The 6,707-nt window shown below is 47.6% G+C and overlaps 1 long non-coding RNA gene across 1 annotated transcript; it reads left to right on the top strand.

Annotated features, from left to right (window-relative positions):
• The first annotated feature begins 4,260 nt into the window (after positions 1 to 4,260).
• LOC102246276 lies at positions 4,261 to 5,864 on the top strand. Its single transcript, XR_313188.1, has 3 exons — positions 4,261 to 4,465; positions 4,975 to 5,006; positions 5,777 to 5,864. It is a non-coding gene; the product is annotated as an uncharacterized LOC102246276 (long non-coding RNA).
• Positions 5,865 to 6,707: the final 843 nt, after the last annotated feature.

The following is a 6,707-nucleotide window of genomic DNA, read 5'->3' as shown; positions in this document are numbered from 1 at the left end:
TGATTCACAGTTTCTCACTACCCAGGGGAAAGGGTGTAGGAAAGAAGCATATGAACTCACAGCTGCTAAGGAAGACATACAGCCCCTGTAAGGCCATGCTGCCCTCTGGGGAACACTCTCTCCTCCTGACTCTGCAGTGTCATGTTCTCCTGGTGGCTCTCCCAGGTCTCTGGGGCCCCAGAGGCTCTTTTTTGGGCCACCTTCCTCTACCCTCAGTACACATTGGATTCCTGTCTGCTCTCTTCCGGGCTTCCTTCTCCCAGGCAATTTCCCCACATCCACAGTTCATCTATTTACCGAGGCTTATCAATGTGTCCCCTTGCTTGACCTGCCTCTCGGCACTTCAGACCCACATTTCCAGCCACCTGTGAAGCCCCTCCACTTGGCAGCTTCAAACATCTCAAACTCTACAAGCTCCACGCCCCAAATCACACTCATCATCTTCCTCTGAAAGCCTTTCTCCAGGTGTCCTGGCTCAATGCATGTTTCCCTTGCCTCCCTCCACCCCCCACCACAACCAATTCCCCAGGGGCCAAGATTGCAGCCGTGGCTCAGACTTGGTTCTTCCATCCCCCACACAATCAACATGCCTGAGTTACTTCACTTTCATCTGCCACTATCCTCCATCCTCTTCATACTCCTCCCATTGAGGCCCTTGTCACCTCTATTCTGATGACTAAGGAGCCCCCAAGTTATCTCTCAGCCACAGGCCAGCCCCTCCTATTCCTTTCTCACACTGCTGTCAGCACCATGTTCCCAAATGCACCAAAAGCAAACTGGGTGGATTGCATCACCCACCCCTATCATTAGAGTCCTGTAATGTGTCTCCTGAATAACCCCATTTAGATGACTTGCAGTTGAGGTCAGGAAAATGGCTACCTCTGGGGGTGGGGAGGGAATGGCTGGGAGGGCAGGAGGGAACCTCTGTAGAACAGGAAATGTTCTATATTATGATCCAGGTGATGGTTGCCTGAGTTGGCATTCATCAAACTATAAAGTTAACATTTGTATACCATTCTGCATGTAAATAATGTCAAAAAGAATAAAAGAAGAAATGTATCCTATATAATAAAAGCCTAATATGCTAAGTGTCCAATCGACTGTTCAACCAATCAAAGTGTAATATGCTAATGATATACTAAGGCCACTCAACCGCTCGCTATGATGTGCACTGACCCCCAGGGGGTAGATGTTCCGACCAGGAGGTTAGCTGGCTGCTGGGGTCTGGCTGATCGGGACTGAGCAAGATGGGCCGGACATGCCCTGGAGCCCTCCCATGGTCCCTCCCCAGCTGACCAACATCCCGAGTCCCTCCCTATCCCCGATCGTGCACCGGTGGGGTCTCTCCGCCTGGCCTGTACCCTCTTGCAACCTGGGACCCCTTGGGGGATGTTGGAGAGCCAGTTTCAGCCTGATCCCACAGGCCAGGCTGAGGGACCCCGAATTCGTGCACTGGGCCTCTAGTAAATCTATAAAAGGTGAAAAATTCAAGAAGTTTGTCTGGGCCTCCAAATCTCTCTGAGAATGAAACCAAACACTTTAATGTGGTTTGTGTTTAGGGTACCCATTTACCCTGGCTGGCCTGGCACAGTCCTGGCTTGTGTCTAAGGTCCTGGTATGATTATTAACATTCCCCAGTTTGTATGGTTAATTATATGACCACCTCCTTCCTGCCTCTGGGCCTCACCCTTGCTGTTCCCTCTGGCTGGAATGCTCTCTGCTTCCCTTCACCCAGGTAACACCTCATCCCTCAGATTTCAGCTGAAACATCACTTTCCCTGAAAAGTTCACCCTTCGCCCCAAACCAGCCTAGAAAGGGTCTCTCTGCCAACTGTATCAAGAGCAACCTGTCTCTTTCCTTCACTGCACCCAAGTCAGGGGAGAATTAGGACGGCTACATTACCATCCTTTTAGTTTCAACATTTACTTAATTGTCTTTGCCTCCTTCTATTACAAAATCTGGAAGTATAATCCCCTCATCTTACAGGGGAGGGCCTGAGATATTGAATGGCTTCTCCAGGGTCACCCAGTCAATTATCGCCAGAATCAGGACCAGAATCCACAAGAACACTGATTCAGGTTCAGATGCCACAAGTTACTCAATAATTAATTAAAATATTTGGTGAGGCTTTGGATACATGATTCTGAATATTATTTCCAATTCCTTGGGCTGGGCCTGATAATTCGGAAAGTATAGAGAATCTAACTTACAGTTATCAATCCCATGGACTACCTTGGAATTTTACTTTTTCCAAAAATCCCTGAGTGAATACAACTGAGGGTTTAGGTACTCAGCCTTCCCTTTCTTGGTGTAGCCTAGAAGTTAAAATTGTTTACTTATTACTAACTGTGCATTCACCCAGGATCGATCTATTACCACAGGTGAGGAGATCGCCCATATCTAGCATCCTGTGCAGATACAGACATTAGCACAAGCTCCAGGCAGGAGGTGGGGCCCCAGTCACGCTGTCTGGGCCCAGTTCCAGCCCCATTACTCCTGGATATGTGACCTCGGGGAAGCTATCTAACCTCTCTTACATCTGAGTTTCTCATCTGAAAGTCTGGAAAATATTAGTGCCTACATCGTAAGGTTATTTAAATGATTGAATAACATAATCCGTGTTTAACATGCGGTGAGGGCCAGTTTTCCTCTTCTTCCCCTCCCTCCCCTTCCTCGCTGCCTTCTTCTCCTTCTCCCCTTTCTCCTTGCTCAATAATTTCTCTTCCTTTTCTCCTCCTCCATCTCCTCCTCCACCTTCTCTCTTCATTTTCCCCTCCTTCTCTTCCTCCTCCTTTTATAAAAATGATAGTCTAAATAATAAACCCACATCTTCTTAGGATTAAAATTCTTTTCCACCAGCCACAGGAAAGCCACAGTGTGTGAGGCAAGAAGTGGTGGGCATAGAAGACGGGTTCTTTTTATATAAATTCGTCCATTTGAGTCACCTTAGTGCTCAAGAGGTTCTGAGGCGAGGCTTCGGTTCTTTTCGCCCTTTCTAAATGCGGGTGCCAGAACTAAGGCACCAAGGGCTGCCTGTCCTGACAGAAAGACAGCACCCTCACCCACCTGCCCTGGAGTCACCTTAACTTTCCGACAGAGCAGTTTGGGGGTCACAAGATCACTGCTTGACCCAGCTGAGCCTTTGAAAAGCCTCTGTGATAAAATATGAATACTTGCAAAATACTCAGGCTGGGTTAGCAAACCACCCACAGGACAGGGTTCAAAAGGAGCTCCTCTGGCAAATATTTGCCTGTTCGGGTTTTTACCTCACGTCGTGCTTTGTTATCTGAGATGGCATGGCCTGGGTAACTCAGGCCTGAGCGTTGCCTGTGGACTGGGGGCGAGGCTGCCCGCAGCCCACACAGCTTTCCCAGATCCTCTGAGTAGCACCAGGGCTTCTGTAGGGTGGTCAGTCCTCAGGGTAGTCTAGCTCCTGGCACAGTGGTTTCTCGTGGGAATGTGGGGAATGTGGAGGGAAGGAGGGACGGGAAGCAAGGTGCGTAGGTCTAGACTATCAGCTCATCTTCCCAGCCTGTGTGGGCAGGCCATCGGAATGCACACTGGATTTAGGTTTGCACAGGTCTGGGCTGGACTCTGGTCCTGCCCCTCACTAGCTATGCCCCTTGATTGCTCTAAAGCTTGGTTTCCTTCTTTACAATTTGGGGATAAACACAGACAACATACACATAATTTTAAGGGTTGAGGTAGCTGATGTCCATGCATAACACCCAGCATGTGGTGGGGGGATGATAGCCCAGGCTATCTATGAAGAGACTGTCAGACCAGCAGAGCCCACATCTAGCAGTTGGGATGAGAACATGAGAGTCTGTCAAGGGCTAGGAGCAAGGAGCAGGCGCTGGGCTAGAACTCTCATCACAGGGTCTGAGGGAGTCCGGGTCAGACCTGGAGTTGGGATGACGGGTCGGATCCTTCTTTGACAGCAGGTGTTTTCTTTTTAATTTTAATATTCATTTTTCAATCACATGTGACTTTCAGTGTGATTTGTGTTGGTTTCAGGTGGACAGCACAGTGGTTAGATAGTCATATACTTTGCATCGTGTTCTCCTCTACATTCCCAGTGCCCAACTGGCACTGAACATCGTACTCACAATATTACTGACTATATTCGCTGTGCGGTGCTTTCCATGCTAAGATAAGCAAGCCAGTCACAGAAGGACTGCTGTACAACTCCGCCTGCCTCCATCTGTAACGCCCAGTGTGCACTTCCTAACCCTTCACCTCAGTGGCTGTCCAAGAGGAGGGGGCGGTCAGCAGGTATCTTACATGACAAAGGAGTCAGATCCCAGGGAAATGAGACCACACCTAGATCGGCACCAGAACCAGACCCTGAAAGCCAGTCCAGGACAAGAAGAGCTGCTCTCCTCCCGGCCCAGGGACACCTGCCCACGTTCCAATGTCAGGACTTGTGGGTGCCAAGCCTCTGCCCACCCTCTGATAGGACGGGTATCAGGAATAACAGGAGGCTAAGCTGCCTGAGCCAGAAGGCAGTTTTTGAATTAGTTCTATTTTTTTTCTTTCTTTCCTTCTTTCTTTCCTTCTTTCCTTCTTTCTTTCTTTCTTTCTTTCTTTCTTTCTTTCTTTCTTTCTTTCTTTCTTTCTTTCTTTCTTTCTTTCTTCCTTGTTAATTCAAATCTGTGTAGGGGTAATCAACTTGGAATTCAAATAAATTATCACTGGATAATGTTTCTCATTAAATCCTTTGCAATTGGTTCAGTGTTTTTACTTATTTTTAAGTTATTGTTTAGAAGAATGAGACTAAATAAGGCCATCAGATTGTTGAATTAAATTTGGTTCTGTCTGCAATGTGCTCATAAGTTTTTGAACTTTAACATTTTCTAATTTCAACCAGAACTTGCCACAAAACAAATGAAATTCGGGGACACATGTTTGCTGTGATGAAAATGCTGAGATTGGCACGTAACTAATTGCTGCCCTTTTTCTTCCCTCTCCAGTCGATGCTCCCTCTCAGATGAACCCCACTCAGGTATGACTGAGAAGTATTTTAATGCTTATGATTTTATATATGGTTTGTGCTGAAAATACTCTAAGCATGTTTACTTACGTCCCCTTCTCATTCGTATTCCATATTCTGACCCACACATGCGTTGGCTTACACTCGGGACCAGAGGGGAAGTCTAGTCTGGACTCACACTCATTACCAGGCTCCGGATCAGAACCTGTTCAGGGAAGTAATTACATAGAACACTTAGGCGCTGGACACTGTAAGATACACTTTCAACTATGAAACCCTTTGAACTCTCATAGCACTGAAGTAAGTCCTTTTATTTGCCAGTTTCACAGATAAGAAAGCAATGAAGTAACTTGTTTAAGGTCACAAGTCATAAGTGACTGGATCAAGCTCAGTGCCAGAGTCAGATCCCAGACCCTGAATGCTGAAATCATTGCAATCGATCATGAGAAACAGCAGAGGCACCACCTGGCATCCTCTGAGCGTTTTCAGGACTAAGAGCAGAGCTCTGGCCCAATCTGCAAAACAGCCACCCCTGGGAGCCCCCTCGCTGGCACTGTCCCTGGCACCCAGGCATGCGTAAGTGTCGGCATGTGTGCAGCCTGATGATGTCTCAAAGGCCCCGACTATGGAGAAGGATGGTGGAAATATTACTTTAACTTAGACTTTCATCATATTGACTTGTGATTAGACTTTTCCTTTGCATTCATGGCACTGGGCTGGGAGAGTTGATGGTGGTGCAGCAACATAATTTCTGTTTTGTTTGGTTTTGCTTTCCCACACAGAACATGCAGCCTCTGAAGGGAAAAGCGCGCCCTCCTTCTCCTGGTTGTTGAAGAGGAGGAAGAAAAGTGATGGAATGCAACTCCTGTCTGTGATGCTGATAACATAAGAAAGGTGTCCCTTTACTTGAAGTCTACGTTATTTCATTCTCAGAAGATGAGGAAAGCAGTTGCAAGGCTCAAATATGTCGCTTAGTTGAAACTTAGAGGATCAAAAGCTACTTTCTCAGGATTCAAGTCAAATTCTCAGAGCCTCTCACTAAGTCCCGCGATGTGTAACCTGAAAATATGTGCTATCGTTATGTGTGTGTGTGTGTGTGTGTGTGTGTGTGTGAAGTTTGTACTGTGCCCACAGGCATTTCAGCTTTTGTATGAAATGCTGACACTCCAAGTTTTCTCTAATTCTTGCTATGCTTTTAAAAGTAAATTTTTATTGAAAAAATAGAGGCCTGGAGTATAAAATTCATGCACTGGGGGAGAGGTCCCTCAGCCCAGCCTGCACGCTTTCACACTCCGGGACCCCTTGGGGGATGTCCACCTGCTGGCTAGGCCCGGGGGGATCGGGCCTAAGCCGGCAGTCAGACATTTATCTGGCAATCTGGGATCCCTTACTCCTTACCATCCATCTGCTCGCTGCTGCTAACTGCTCAGCTTGCTACACCTTAGCACTGCCATGGAGGTGGGAGAGACTTCCGCCACCACCACTGCACTTGCCAGTCATGAGCCCGGCTTCTGGCTGAGTGGCACTCCCCCTGTGAGAGCGCACTGACCATTAGGGGGCAGTTTCTGCATTGAGCGTCTGCCCCCTGGTGGTCAGTGCACATCATAGCGACCAGTTGTTCTGGTCATTCCAGTCATTCCGCCAAAATGGTCACTTAGGCTTTTATTATATAGAATAGAGGCCCGGTGCACAAAAATTTGCGCACTCGGGGGG

The sequence above is a fragment of the Myotis brandtii genome, unplaced genomic scaffold (assembly GCF_000412655.1).
Source record: "Myotis brandtii unplaced genomic scaffold, ASM41265v1 scaffold1264, whole genome shotgun sequence".
Taxonomy (NCBI): Eukaryota; Metazoa; Chordata; class Mammalia; order Chiroptera; family Vespertilionidae; genus Myotis; species Myotis brandtii.
This window is presented reverse-complemented; position numbering and strand designations above follow the sequence as displayed.